The sequence below is a fragment of the Schistocerca americana genome, chromosome 1 (assembly GCF_021461395.2).
Source record: "Schistocerca americana isolate TAMUIC-IGC-003095 chromosome 1, iqSchAmer2.1, whole genome shotgun sequence".
In the NCBI taxonomy this organism is placed as follows: Eukaryota; Metazoa; Arthropoda; class Insecta; order Orthoptera; family Acrididae; genus Schistocerca; species Schistocerca americana.
The window spans coordinates 785,387,218-785,403,963 of NC_060119.1; the positions used below are offsets into that span (position 1 = coordinate 785,387,218).

General features: G+C 42.9%; 1 long non-coding RNA gene across 1 annotated transcript; it reads right to left on the minus strand.

The window, feature by feature from the left end:
* Nucleotides 1–513: 513 nt before the first annotated feature.
* LOC124545566 lies at nt 514–1,206 on the minus strand. The gene is made up of 3 exons (XR_006967638.1): nt 1,195–1,206; nt 721–998; nt 514–545 (listed from the first exon to the last, which is right to left on the minus strand). It is a non-coding gene; the product is annotated as an uncharacterized LOC124545566 (long non-coding RNA).
* Nucleotides 1,207–16,746: the final 15,540 nt, after the last annotated feature.

Genomic DNA, 16,746 nt, shown 5'->3' on the forward strand with positions numbered 1-16,746 from the left:
TTCTAAGAAACTTGTGGCTAGTTGCAGTACTTTCCACAGTGTAATTTTATCCTATTATTTACATAAACATGTTGATATTTTTCAAAACAATGCCTACATTTTTGTGAATAGAGACTTTCTTACAATCAACTATGCCACTTGTCATGTAACAATAAGACAGGTACAATACTAGAATCTACACCACCTGATACTTATAATAAGAATGGCAATTTGGTATGTCTTTAATTTCATGTCAAGAAATTGTAAGTACTACTTGAAGTACATAGTTCTATCTTACCTTCAGCAAATTACCCATGGATTCACTTATAAGATTATTCTTTTGAAGGTCACTTATTAATGATTCCAAATTTAAAATTTTCTTCCTCATTCTGTGGGCTGATCGCTGCAAATTACTTAATTTTCTGGCTTTCTTATTCAGCTGCTTTTTTGCAACACTTGCCATTTTGCTAGCAATGCCAGGAACAGCCAAATCATCTTCCTTAAAATCTCCTATGTATCTAAAACATTTGCTTGTCCAGCTTTTACTTCAGAAGCTTGTACAGCGGCTACAAACAAAATACCAGTCCACTGAACGAAAATGTACATGAAATAATTTCCCCTCAGTCTGAAGCATAATACGACAATGTCACTTTAAAAAACGCTGTTACATTTTTACAGCCACTGCTTAACACTCTCCTTCTTACGTTAACATATTAACACTAAGTAGATATCTAGACTTACGAGAATTATGGGAAGTTTCTGCACATGAAATTTCGTCTAATGAATCTCTCTTAGTCGGAGGTTTACGAAGCTTGGCTCTCTTTGCTTGCAGATGCTCAGGGAAATCGAATTTTGTTGGCACGGCGTCACTGTGAAGCCAATTCCCACCAGTCTTTTCTTTGTCGAAACAGTTTTCTTCAAAGTGCTTCGAACAGATGCGTGTGTGCGCAGTAGGCTTGAAATCTTTTCGTTTCACTGCCTGTATCCACATCTGCCTGCGCCCTTCATCCTTTGGAAACCTATACGAAAGAGAAAAAGCAGCTTTGTAGCTTACCATTTCAAGAAATATATACGATTGCAATGTGCGCCTGGAAACACACACAGCACTTCAAACCGCCAATTTACGTAACTGTGGCGTTCTGGGTAAGGATATGATACGCACAATAGTTTACCAGTATTCAAGAAATGCCGCTAAATTAAACTAATAATACTTACACGTGAAATTTAATGTTACTTCCCTTCACAAAACGCTCGGTACAACCATAAGCACAACAGGATACCACCATTGTTTTGCCAATAGTCACGTGGTATAGCAGTAGAGATGTTGGTGCCACGAAATTTACGTCATGACCAGTCTACCAATATCTATGGTCGAAGGTCTAACTGCGGTTTCCGTGACAAGTCGCAACTAAAAGTGCAAGTAGCAACTAGAAAGCGCGGTTAACAGTGCCATCTGTGGGTCAAAGTTCGTACTACGCCCATCTCTGCGATACACTATTGAGTCCACGAGTTCGCGATGCCGACGAGCGAGGACGATGCGCGCGCGGCCGGGGCAGCCGCCTCGGACGCGCTGGAGTCGGCCGCTGGTCGGTCGGTTGGGCCTGGCCCGCCGGACGCTCCAGCGGCCGCTCCACACAGGACGGATCCCAGGTTGACGACCCAGGCTACGGCACCGGTTCATGACAGGATAGAACGACGATCGACAGGCGCTATTCGACGGCAGAAAACTACACACCACACGACGAAACCGTATTCGGACGTCGGCCATACATCACATCACGACGGACGCAGCAATGAAGACGACCGCCAGGACTACGCCAGAAGGCTCGATATAAGTCGGGAGGAGGACAAAGAAACGCTGAAGGACATACAACGCCTTATCCGCTATTCACGGGAAACGCAAGAGCAGGATACCGACACCTGTTTGGCATCTCCATCTTTGGACTCAGATGTCGAATCACAGCACTCCCACCAAACGGTCGACGACGCGGAGATGGCAGCGGTCTTTCCAGCAGACAACGACAACGACTCCCTACACGCAGAGGGGGACTTTACGCTCGTACACAACAAACGGCGCAGAAGCAACGCATTAGCCAAGGACTTAGCCAACCCGGCTAAGAGACGAACGGAGACCATCCCGACAACGAACCGATTCGCCCCACTGACACCTCAAGCTGCGCCTCCATCAACCACCAACAAGCCGCAGGCACAAACTTCTAATGCCGCAGAAGCCGTGGACAGAGACAAGAATGTGCTTCGCAAAGTGCCCCCAGTCACAATTTATTACACAAAGGATTATGTTCACCTCAATGAAACGCTCAACGGACTTCTAGAGGGCAACCTTAAAGCTATATACCAAAAGGACCGCATCAAATACCACTTTGAGTCCTTCGAAGACCAAAGGCGTGCAATAAAATTCTTCACGAACCACAACTTCTCCTATTTTACACATCAAGCACCAGACGACAGGGAACTGGAAGTAGTTCCGGCGGAAGTTACCGAAGAACAACTTTACTATGCCCTCAAGGAAAAAGGCTTCAAAGTGCTACAAGTCTACCAATTTAAGGAACGCGACGAGAAGACGAAACAATTGATACCGCAACCTGTGTACCGAGTCACCCTCCCATCCGGAAAAGACAGTGACAAGATATATGATGTCAAATACCTGCTATACACACGAGTGATAATCGAAACCTATAATAGTAAAGAAGGACCAGTCCAGTGCCGACATTGCCAACGTTTCGAGCATACTGCGAACTACTGCAGCATGCCAGCACGCTGCGTCCGCTGCGGTGGATCCCATAAATCATCGAATTGTACCCATCCTAGGACGGCGCCCCCAAAGTGCGCCAATTGTGAACAAGAACATCCAGCGACCTTCCGTGGCTGCCCCAAATTTCAAGAACTCCTACGGAAATATACTAGAAGAACATCAAAGAAGTCGACCCCACAACGGCCTATAATTGTTAAGAACTCGGCCATGGCCGCGATTCCGGCCACCCAACAACAGGCGCCACCTCTCCCTGTGGAAACAATCGCCTCTCGACCACAACCGGCACCCAGAGTGACTCTACGACAGACAAGACAACAGCGCTCGTACTCCGAAGCACTACATGCCCATCCGCCGACTCCAGCACCAGCGGAGACGTCATCTGCCTGGTCGACCACCTTTACACCAGCGTTAACAGATATTCTTCAACTACTCACCTCCCTCCAGCAGAAGCTGACGTCTATCCTCTCGCTTGTAGAAAGCGTACTGACAGCTTTTCAAACACCCTAAATGGACAGACGGCATCACACGAGGAATCTTAACTTCTGCATTTGGAATGCCAACGGCCTGAAACTGAAGAAAATAGAATTCACGGACTTCTTACATCGCCACAAGATAGACGTAGCATTTGTCTCCGAAACACATCTCCGCGAGTCAACCGACCTCCGCTTGAGGAACATGCACATCTACCGGACGGACAGACGGGACCAACGGGGTGGAGGGACCGCAGTTCTGATCAAAAAATGTATTCGTCACCACCAAGAACGTTTACCCCAACTCCAGACTTTAGAGGCCACGGCAGTAACAATCCACACGACGCTCGGAAACATTACCTGTATTGCGGCTTACCTTAGCCCAAAGAAGCCTCTCCATCCAGAAGATCTTTACTCCGTTACAGAGGGTTACGACAAGATCCTCCTTGGAGGGGATCTTAATAGTAAACATGTTGCCTGGAATTCCCGTAAGACTAACCCAAAAGGACATATGTTGTTTGCACTGGCTGAGAATTTACATGTTTCCGTCCATGGACCACGGGAACCGACGAGGATACCTTACGTCCAGACACAAGACGCTGATGTTCTAGACATCGCCATAATCAAGAACATCAACCCGAATCTCCATCTGCGGACGCTGGATGATCTTTCGTCGGACCACAGACCGGTGTTAGGACTCATAGAGAGGGCTACTTTGCAACTCCCACTGCCGACGACAAGAACTTACGACTGGCAGCAGTTCCAAGCGTACCTCAACAACAATGTGCGACCAACCCAGGTTGTTACTACCAGAGAAGCGATTGATGTGGCAGTCGCAGTACTCACGAAAAAGATTACCAGTGCGAAACAACGAGCACTAACGGAGCACCTGCAACCAGAAGTCAATTATGACGAGTTTCCACCACCACTGCAGGAGCTTAAGACAAGGCGCAATCGCTGTCGGAAACGATGGGTCCGTTACCGCCATCCGGACGATAGACGGAAAACTCACAGACTAACCCGAGAACTCCGGCGGAAGGTTCAGGACTGGAAGCAACACACGTGGGAACTCAAAATGGACAACTTTCTATTACGCACCAAAGACGAATGGCGAATAGTTAAAAGTCTCAGACAGCAACAGCCCCCCAAAAGGGCAATTCGAGGACCCCATGGCCTCTTGTACGACTCACTGGCGCAGGCGGAGCTGTATGCGGATACATACCAACAACAGATGACTACGCCCCCTACGGAGGATGGAGATGATGCACTCCACCGTGCAGAGGAGGCCACAGCGGCGGAATGGGAAGCTATTCGGGACGCCCCGACTAACACTATGCCCCGGCTGACAACGCCGGAGGAAATTCGGAGGATTATCAAGTATAGCAAACACACCTCACCTGGAGCAGATAGAATCAGCAATACGGAATTGAAACACCTCCCGCGAAAGCCTGTTGTGCTTCTCACCCGGATAGTGAACGGCTGCCTCAGGACTGGATACTTCCCAGAGGCATGGAAGATTGCCAGAATAGTGCCAATACCAAAACCGGGCAAGGATCTCTCACACCCTGACAGCTACAGACCCATAAGTTTACTGCCGGCGCTGGGAAAGGTACTGGAACGTGTCCTACTGAAACGCATGCTGGACATCCTTGTGGCACACAACATCATCCGACCGGAGCAGTTTGGCTTCCAGGCGAAGCTATCGGCTGAGTTACAACTACTGCGCATCACGGAATCTATCCAAGACAATTTCAACAAGAAACGACATACTATTGGAGTCTTTCTCGATATAGAGAAGGCTTACGATAAAGTATGGCGACGCAACTTGATCGTCAAGCTCCGACGTACCACTCCCCTACCAGACTGCTATTTAAAACTTCTCGACAATTTTCTTCAGGATCGCAGATTATATGTTCGCATTGATGACAAGAATTCAACAACACGGCCTGTCCTTGAAGGACTTCCACAAGGATCGGTCATCTCTCCACTGCTGTTTAATTTATATATTAACGACCTCCCGACGGTGCTACATGTTACTGCCAGTTTCTATGCCGACGACACAGCGCTCCTGACTGCAGGCACCAGAATGGACCACCTCGTCACACGGCTGCAGCGCCAACTAGATTTAGTGGACCACTGGACCCACATGAACAAAATAACGGTCAATGCGGAAAAAACCAAAGTTATTGTCTTCACACGTCGGAGACCCATCGTCAATGACCGCCTGCGGATATCAGACCAGCCACTCCCCTGGGCAACAACTGTAAAATACCTGGGAGTGCATCTAGACGCCAAACTGTTGTATAGTCATCACATTATGGAGAAGAAGACGTCTGGCCTCAAAATGCTGGGAGCTCTCCTCCCCTTTCTGAAGAGCTCATACCTCAGCCAACGCACGAAACTCCAGTTGTACCATGCCACAGTCGAACCATCTATTTTGTATGGATCGACCTCTTGGGGTACTACGTGTGCCACTAACTACAAGAAGTTACAGGTTGTACAAAGCAGATGCCTACGATGGATCACAGGAGCCCAATGGTGGATCCGAAATCATGACATTCATCGAGCCTTAAGCGAATCTTACCTCTCAGACAAGGTCAAGGAGAAGGCACGAACTTTATTTCGGAAGTTGGACATGATACGTGCAGTACACCACAACTCACCACAGTAGGTACGGTAGAACCCTTACGCAACCACAAATATAAAGTATCGAAGGCGATAGTATTTGAGCCTCCGTAAATGATATCCCTACGTAATTCTCCATAATTTAAGGACATATCGTCCTTTAGCACTTCTACACACGTTTTCAAACACATACCAAAAGCAGCGAGTTAAAGGATAAAGGACCCTTCTGTGTGCCCAAACTAAAGCTGAAAGAAGAATAAATAAATAAAGAGAAAATTTTTACCCCTTCCATTCCCTACAGAAGTAAAAATCAACGAAGTTGATCAGACTTCAGCACCACACACACACACACACACACACACACACACACACACAAAAATATTGAGTCCAACTGCGATTTCCGTGACAAGTCGCAACTAAGAGTCGCAAGTAGCAACTAAAAAGCGCAGTTAGCACTGCCATCTGTTGAGCAAAGTTCATTTACGCTATTCGCTACCGAGTCAAACTGCGATTTCTGTGACAAATCGCAACTAAGAGTCGCAAGTAGCAACTAAAAGGGCAGTTAACATACTTTTCCTAGTGTCATCTGTTGACCGACGTACGTACTTCGTTATGAGAGCCTTGTGCCTCACGAGATCGATGTGCTGTGTGTGCATATGAAGGGCTTATTTCAATATTAAACATGTGGAAAATGAGATTTTTATTATTCACTCACTGTATTTGACATTTATTATTCCTTTAAAATCGCACAACAACTTCAATAAAACGCAGTTTAATCATTCACACACTTATTTCACAATTATTTCACTTTTAAACTGCAAATCCTCTAAGAGCTGTCTTGAATCTTCACGAGTCTCTCTCAACAGCCTTGATGTGGATAGATACGTACAGCAACCAGTAATCAGAGTCAGAACTGTGTCTGCAAAAACACAAGGATTATTAAACAATTTTTGCTGTCATTAATTACTAGCAATATAATTGACAGAGTAGATTGCTAATATTTGCTATAATGAATATCACATTTGCAAGAACGATCTCACTGAAGTAATTAAGTCCATCGAAACGCTTAGAAACTAACCTCTCGTCTGACGAAAACAGTCTAAAGACGCAGTGGCAATTTCTTCAGATATGTTGACAATGATATTTTGAGTTATCACTTTACTGAGTGACTGAAATGTAGTTCAGGTACCTGTGAACATAACAATATGTTAGAATTCATTTTCTAAATACGAACTATTACGGTACTGTACGGCTACTTACATATTAATTACACTATTAATATTTTCACAGTTGTTTCTTTAATACAAAATTAAAGCCAACGGAAGAAAAAACGTAAAACATACTTGCCAATGACAGGTTTGTTGAGATGCAATTTTCTGTGTTGACAGATGTAACTTTTTCATGCGGTGGTAAGTCGCAGAAATCGCAGGAATCACAGAAATCGCAGAAGTAGCAGAAGTCACAGAAATCGCAGAAGTAGCAGAAATCGCGGAAGTAGCAGAAATCGCAGAAATAGCAGTGGCGGAGGGATACACGACCTATGTTCCTTAACTGCGACTCTTAACTTTTCTAGTTGACTTTTTTGTTACAAAATATAAAGTCAACATGCCTGCAGTGTGTTCAGCGTTCAACTGCACAAATCGCAGCGATAAAACAACAAATATTTCATATTATAAGTAAGTATATTAGTATCGAAATACGACACACGTTTTTTAATGTTTATTAAAGAGTCATTTGCATTGGAACTGTAATTATGCTTAAGACAAATGCAGGAAGTAATTTACTTATCGTTGATTACAGATTTCCTTTAAAAGATAAGGAAATTACAAAAAGATGGGTTATAAATATGAAGCGAGAAAACTGGTTTCCTACTACAGCCAGTTACCTCCGTTCAGCTCATTTTGAAGAGAAATATATGGACCACATAAATGTCCAGAGGCGCCTTTTGTCAAAACCAGTACCTACTATCTTTAACTTTCCACCACATTTACAAAAGCAAGACAAAGTATTACGACCACAACCCAGAAAGCGATCTTTCGACAATTTGCAAGATAGTGCTATTACAGTGACATTATTAGCACAAAGTAAGTCAATAATTTAATTTTACTCGGTGTTCTTATTACTTTGAATTACATACTTTCTATTATAATCTTATGGTGTAACTCTGTTATAAACTTATGATGTAACTGCATTCTTTCAGTGCCTGTCGGACCCACATCTGTTTCTGCTGACCACAGTTACTGTCTACGAAGCCCTAAGAAGTTGAAAACACAATATAACACAGTACAAGCAGAGAATGTGCGACTAAAGAAACGGATAAAGCAAATGAAGCAACTTAGTGTACGACACAAAAGAAGAATAGTGCAGTTACAGATTTTAGTTGCTGGCTTGAGAAGAAGGCTATGTAGTTCAGTTTCTGATATGTTAAACAGTGAACATGCAGTTGGTTTGTTGAAGGAGCTATTGGAACTTCAGTGCAGTGCTAAAGTATGCCATTATTCTCAGCAAATAAGGAAATTTGCCCTGACCCTACACTTTTATTCTGTCAAGGCATACAGCTACTTACGAAAATTTGTAAAATTACCCCACCCAAGAACGCTTCGACTTTGTTATTGAATTACTATGCTTGTGTTAACTACTTGTAACACATATTTCAAATAAATTCTCGTTCACAGTGTACTGGTTTTTGAGGCTTTGACTGTTTACTTTGAAAGATCGACAAAAATATCGCATTTCTGCGCCCGTTACTGTTTCTAATAGTTAACCACAGCATGTTTAGAAGTTTCACCGTAATATTCTGGTGGTACCTGCTCTAATTGCATTAATTTATGGGCAACAAGTAACGTTATAGTGGATGGACAGACTTATTTGAGTTGTCTTATAGTGTTATCTACATCGAAAAGTTTAGCCATATTTCGATAAAAACATCCCTTTTTGCTGTCAGTGTACACTGAAATCACTGCTGTCTATTGCTTGTTTTAGAAAAAATAAAGCTAGTATGGGCTATTTCAAGTAAGTCAAACGCAGTTACAAGGGGGCGGGACACAGCAGACGAATGCCTTGACTAAAGAAAACATGGCGGCCAGAACTTCAATTTGCTTCAAACATGGCGGACCTATAGCCACTCTATGATATTTTAACTCGTTGGTCGGCACCATTCAGAACAGTTCTTGTCGACTGTGGTCTGTTTCAGACCGCTGCCAACCTTAGAGATGTAACAGTTGTGACACAACAGTTGCCTGGTGAAGTGTTGTTTCTTTTACTGCGTGTGTAAATCCCATAGATTGGTAATAATATTTGTCCTAGTATTTAAATGCATACTTGAATAAACTGTGGAGGAAGACAGAGACTAGAATACGTGCAGTAGATAATAGAGGACATAGGTTGCATTTGCTACCTAGCAGTGAAAAGTTTGATACGGTGGAGAAATTCGTGGAAGACCACAACAAATCAGTCAAAGACTGAGGTCAAAAAAAAAAAAAAAACTGAGACACCGTCACAAAAGTTTGATAAATAATTTAAATACCAATATTCTTCTACAACTGTGTTGTATTAAAACAGACTTAATTAATGTAATGTTTCTTGATACACATAAGTACCGTATTTGAAAATGACCATCTCTGCCATGCGCATTTATGAATACATGTTACTTCCGTGTCAAAACTTATGTCAGTGCAGCTGATCGGTAGGAATCGCGCACGGACGTCAGTTGTCAGTACTGGAAGAAACACGATTAAACATTCCCCCTCTCATGTCCTCTAACCACGCAGTGGCTATATTACTTTTTATTGTACGTATTTTTGTTTCTTAGTGAGATGGAAAACTACACTCTTCAGAAGCTCTTAACATCATTTTAAATACCTGGATTTGGCCACATGAATACTTCATTCGAGCTGCATGCGGCACGCAGGCCGCAGTTTGACGACGACTGAACGAAGAAAAATTTTTATTCGTTACAATACAGACAGACGTGTGCTGACGAGGCGAGATTAAATTTTTGTTCATGCTGTTTTAATACAGTTCACGAAATGAGCAAGGAAGATAATGAAGGAATAACTTGGGGCACATTGAGCTACACAGGGACCACGGTTACGTTTTGGGACGTTTTGGCGCAGTGGTCGCATCTGGGGATAGGAAGTAAGAACAGGATCGTTACGTTCAAAGTCGATCAAGAAGACAGAGATGGCGATAGTCATAGGTCTTGTGCAAAAATCGTTCTACCGGGAAACTTAACGGAACCAAATTCTTACGTTGTTCCTGATAGAGGAAAGTGGCTACTGGACGAGCTGGTTTGGCCGGGAGCAGCAGATTCTCTGAAGCCAACCTCCGAGGAAAGGCCGACGGTTTTCATGATCGAACAAGCGGTGTCACAGGGCTGACGTGTCATAAAACCGATAGCGAAATGATGATCCTCTGATACAAAGGTTATTAAAGTACATCGTAGCACTAATATGAAATAGGTACCTACGTTTCATGATAATTCTTGAAAATCCCACACGCACATTTTTACGTTTCGACGAAAATCCCAGACGCACATTTCTACGTTTCGACGACATCCGCGCCTTTCCCGATGGGCGAGTTCACTTCCGCCACAGCAATACACATTACAATATGCAGGTATGCGGTATCCACGGAATGCACGGACGTGCATAGCGAAACTTGGCGTAATTCTTCATCTCAACGTCCCCATGCTCAACAAAATTCTGTACGTTGTTCTCATCACAGCTTGCATCTCGAAATTTATTAAGAACAAACACAATTTTTACCAGACACGCTATGTTCATCTAGCAGTGATCTTAATCAAGGAAAATCAGAAAGTGATCCGTTGAAGTACTTTAGTGATTATAATGCAAGTTCAGGGAAACACTGTTTGAACTGATCAAAATTATGTACACTGAAAAGTTCCAAAGACACAGACCGTGCAAGTAACTAAATCTGTCTTGTAACTGTCCCACAACAGTGTCAAAATTTGGCTTCAGATTCTTCTACAGTTTGTTTCTAAATTGATTACAGCATCTACGACGTTTAGTTACTGGTCCATCCATATGTTGGCCATAGACAACTCTTTTCCACGTTCTTTAAAATCTGTTGCATTTGGGTTTCAACATTTCTTTGTATTCATTAATTTTTGTTAGAGAGTAGTCAATGTCGTAAGCTCTAACTTGCAACGTATCAGACAATGCGTTGTTGTTGTGGTCTTCAGTCTGAAAACTGGTTTGATGCAGCTCTCCATGCTACTACACAATGTGATCAAAAGTATCTGGACACCTGGCTGAAAATTACTTACAAGTTCGTGGCGCCCTCCATCAGTAATGCTGGAATTCAATGTGCTGTTGGCCCACCCTTAGCACTGGTGACAGCATCCACTCTCGCAGGGATACGTTCAGTTAGGTGCTGGAAGGTTTCTTGGAGAATGGCAGCCCATTCTTCACAGAGTGCTGCACTGAGGAGAGGACCACCACACGCCGAGTATTATGAACAGGTGCTCGATCATGATGAAAGATGCAACCACCATCCCCGAATTGCTCTTCAACAATGGGAAGCAAGAAGATGCTTAAAACATCAATGTAGGTCTGTGCTGTGATAGTGCCACGCAAAACAACAAGGGGTGCAAGCTCCCTCCATGAAAAACACGACCACACCATATCACCACCGCCTCCGAACTTTACTGTTGGCACTACACACGCTGGAAGATGACGTTCACTGGCCATGCGCCAAACCCACACCCTACCATCGGATCGCCATATTGTGTACCGTGATTCGTCACTCCACACGACGTCTTTACACTGTTCAGTGGTCCAATGTTTACGCTCCTTACACCAAACGAGACGTCGTTTGGTATTTACCCGCGTGATGTGTGGCTTATGAGCAGCCGCTCGACCATGAAATCCAAGTTTCTCACCTCCCGCCTAACTGTCATAGTACTTGCTGTGGATCCTGATGCAGTTTGGAATTCCTGTGTGATGGTCTGGATAGATGTCTGCCTATTACACATTACAACCCTCTTCAACTGTCAGCGGTCTCCGTCAGTCAACAGACGAGGTCGGCCTGTACGCTTTTGTGCTGTATGTGTCCCTTCACGTTTCCATTTCACTATCACGTCGGAAATAGTGAACCTAGGGATATTTAGGAGTGTGAAAATCTCGCGTACAGACGTATGACACAATTGACACCCAATCACCTGACCGCGTTCGAAGTCCGTGAGTTCCGCGGAGCGCCCCATTCTGCTCTTTCACGATGTCTAATGACTACTGAGGTCGCTGATATGGCGTACCTGGCAGTAGGTGGCAGCACAATGTACCTAATATGAAAAAGGTATGTTTTGGGGGGGGGGGGGGTGTCCGAATACTTTTGATCACATAGTGTATATCCTGTGCAAGCTTCGTCATCTCTGAGTAAACTACTGAAACCTACATCCTTCTGAATCTGCTTACTATATTCATATATTTTTACTCCCACATCTCCGCCAGCCGCGGTGGTCTAGTGGTTCTCAGGGCTCAGTCCGGAGCCGCACGACTGCTACGGTCGCAGGTTCGAATCCTGCCTCGGGCATGGACGTGTGTGATGTCCTTAGGTTAGTTAGGTTTGTAGGGGACTGATGACCACAGATGTTAAGTCCCATAGTGCTCAGAGCCATTTGAACCATTTTGAACCTCCCACATCTCCCCCCTCCCCCCCCCCCCCCCCAGTACTAAATTAGTGATTCCTTGACGTCTGAGAATATGTTCTACCAATCGATCCCCTCTTCTAGTCAGGTTGTGCCAAAAATTTCTTGTCTCTCCAATTCTATTCAGCACCTCCTCTTTACTTACGTGATCTAACCAACTGCATTCTTCTGTAGCACCATATTCCAAAAGCTTTAATTCTCTTTTTGTGTAAACTGTTTATCGCCCATATTTCACATCCATACATGGCTACACTCGATACAAACAATTTCAGAAAATTCTTCCTGACAGTTAAACCTATATTCGTTGTTGACAGATTTCCCTTCTTCGGGAACTCTTTTCTTGCCATTGCCAATCTACATTTTATATCATCTCTACTTTAAGTGTCTCGTTTCCTAATCTAATTCCTTCATCATCACCTGATTTAATTAGACTCCATCCTATTATCCTTATTTTGCTTTTTCGATATTCGTCTTATATCCTTCTTTCAAGAAACTAACTGTCTATTCCGTTCAACTGCTCTTCCAAGCCCTTTGCTGCCTCTGACAGAATTATAGCATTATAGGCAAACCTCAATGTTTTTCTTTCAACTCCCTGATATTATTGAATTCCAACTTTTTCTTTGGTTTCCTTTGCTGCTTGCTCAATGCACAAATTGAATAACATCGGGGGATAGGCTACAATCATGTCTCACTCCCTTCTCAACCACTGCTCCCCTTTCATGCGCCTCGACACTTATAATTACCGTCTGGTTTCTGTATTGGTTGTAAGAGTATTCTAGTCAACACTGTCAAAAAGCTTTCTGTAAGTCTACAATCGCTATAAACGCCTTTCATTAACCTATGTTTCAAGAAAGATCGTAGGGCCACTATTGCCTCGCGCGTTCCTACATTTCTCCGGAATCCAAACTGATCTTCCCCGACGTCGGATTCCATCAGTTTTTCCATTCTTCTGCAAAGAATTCGTGCCAGTTTTCTGCAAGCATGCCTTATTAAGGTGATAGAGCAGTATTATTCACACCTGTCAGCTCCTGCTTTCTTTGGAATTGGAGTTATTATATTCTTCTTCAAGTCTAAGAGTATTTCACCTGTCTCATACCAGAAGGAAGAGTGAATGTCGTCTACCCCCGTGGCTTTGTTTCGACTTAGATTTTTCAGTGCTCTGTCAAATTCTTCTTGCTGTATAAAGTTTCCCATCTCCTCTTCATATACGTCTTTTTCTGTTTCTATAATAATACGTGCAAGTTAATCTCCCTTGCATAGACCTCTACATACTCCTTCCACCTTTCAGCTTTCTCTTCTTTGCTTAGTACTGGTTTTCCATCTGAGCACAAACGTTCATACAGCTGCTTCTCTTTAAGGCTTCTTAAATCTTCCCGAAGGCGGTATCTGCCTTTCTACGATTCAAACTCTATGCATTCGTCCTCTAGCCATTCCTCCTTAGCCATTTTGCATTTCCTGTCGACCTCATTCTTAGGATTTGTATTCGCCTTCGCCTGCTTCCTTTACTGAATTTTTATATTTTCTCATTGCATCTATTAAATTCAATCGCTTCAACGATTTCTACTTGGCCTTGCCTTTCTATCTATTTGATCCTCCGCTGCCTTCACTATTTCAATCTCTCAAAGCCACCGGTACACATTCGTCTTCTACTGTATTCCTGTGCCCTGTTCTTGTCAATCGTTGCTTACTGCTACCTCTGAAACACTCAACAGCCTCTGGTTCTTTCAATCGCAATTTCTTCGGTTTTAATATACAGGTTATAATCTATAAATTGTGGTTTTGATCAGGCGGTCGTTATTTGAAACTGTTTATAGCTTTGAGAAAACGTAAAACTATGTACCACATGTGTAATTACCCATTTAACTGAATCACGAGCACCCCATGGCACCAGAAAGGACCTGTTACTTTCATTTCATATTTTAAGTGTACCTCCTCCACGTCCACACTTACATGGCAAACATCACAAAAAGTTCTGCTGCCTCCTTTGCATAAAGGTTAGTATATCTACCAAGGAGTCACAGGTTTCGGGGCTGTGATATCCTTACATATGGGTGCGATCACCCACTAATAGACATTAGGAGACAGCACGTAACACCGGAACTGCGGATAAAATACCTTCTGCACCCTTCAAAATTTTTCGCCAATATCTGGTGATGACTTGTACTGTACATCTAATTCTGAATCTTTAAACTTTATTACAGAAACAGTATTTAATGTATAATTGATGTAATAGTGTATTTATTTGTGAACGTATATAATTGGTTGTAATTATAATGTAAATATAGAAAATTGTTAGGTAATAACCAAGGGAATTTTATTTAAACGTATCGATAGGAACGACGAGATGGCAGTAGCTGTGCCGTTATTTATCTTTGCGTTAAGAGAGTGCGTCACGCTGCGAGCAGAGAGGAAACAGGGGAGTCTGAGGCTCGTGTACTTGTGAGACTTGCGTGCCTTACGAGTGATGTGGACGGAGGTAGGGTCCGAGGGCTCGCGCGCCCGAGCACTTACCAGTTGGCTCGCTGCACTCGTACAGTTTAGTCTTGGTATTATTCTTTTTATATAAGAATATGCAGCCTACAGTTGCAGGTTAACTTTATCGTTTACCTAGGTTTCAACGCTAGTAATAACGTCTTCTTCAGAACCTGCGAAAAGTTAATATTATAACGTGCTAGTAAATTATATTAGATATGGTCATCCTACAGGATGCAACGTGTAGTATTTACATAAAATAATATTTAAATGTTTGCCTAAAACAAGCCATGTCCTAAGTCAACTTTATAAAACTTGATGCATAACCATAAGGTTTTGTCACTTCTATTAAACAAGCTGTAGCAGATTCACTTTAAGCCCGTTGTATGGGCCTCGTCGTGTGACTAAAGACTGCGGACCGAGAGGGCTTCGCGGTCTGCCTCACAGATGGCGGCGCGCATGCGCGAGACGTATAGAGTCAAACACTTTTTATTACGCACGCGTCAGATAACATTTTCGCTGTGAATTAATTTTATACTTTACTATTGTAAGTTAATTACAGTATCCAGCATGACTACGTTTTACATCCCACTAAAGAGCCTTATAAACTGACCAACAAATCTCGTATGAACATCTGTAGAAAAGGTTCTATTATTACAGAAACTGTAATGGTCACATGCATTATGAATTATTGTAAACCTAATATAGGCTGGAAGCCTTCGAAGTACGCCCTATTTTTTAGATACAGTTGATCGTTCAGTAAATTGCCTCTATCTCTAATTAGGTGTGCATAAATTTGTAGTTCTTCAAGCGTGTCGAGTCTATATCCCTTAACTTCATGATGTAGTAGCTCTATGTCACGTAAAGGTTTAGGTGTATGAGCCATTTGTACCAGATGTTCCGCAAAGGCTGACCCCCGTGTTCCTACGCCCTTTATTGGAAGATGTTCTTTAAACCTTACTGCTATAGCTCTGCCTGTTTGACCTATGTAATAACATGGGCAATCATCACACATAATCTTATATACACCTGATTTCGATGACTTACCACAGTCTTTCTCAAGGGAATGAACCAAATTTTGCTTTAAACTACTACTCGTCGAGAAAAAAATTTTAAAAGCTGAATTTTTCACATGCGCCCTGTCTTGTAGAAGACATTACCTATATAAGGAACCGACAACCATTTCTTGGTCTGATCTTGCGTTTGAGTATTTGTGTTTACTAAAGTCGTTGTCCTTTTTCGCGTGTTCTTATGATATAACTGCCTCACTAATTTTGGATCATAGCCATTACTCTGTGCAATACTCTCGAGAATTTGTAATTCTTTTTCGAGGTTGACATCTGACAACGGGATAGAAATCGCCCGATGCATACTAGAATAGAAAAACGCCATTTTATGCGCTTGGGGGTGGGTTGAATCGGCCGGGATGATGATGTCTGAATAAGTTGCCTTCCGGAATATGTTGAACTCTATTTTAGCATCTAATAATAGTTAACTGAGGACATGGCTTGTTTTAGGCAAACATTTAAATAATATTTTATGTAAGTACTACACGTTGCATCCTGTAGGATGACCATATCTAATATAATTTACTAGCACGTTATAATATTAGCTTTTTGCAGGTTCTGAAGAAGACGTTGTTACTAACATTGAGATCTAGGTGAACGATGAAGTTAAGCTGCAACTGTAGGCTGTATATTCTTATATAAAAAATGTCAGTTGCTGTTGCTGCATAAGTGGACATCGGTTTTTCTTTTGAA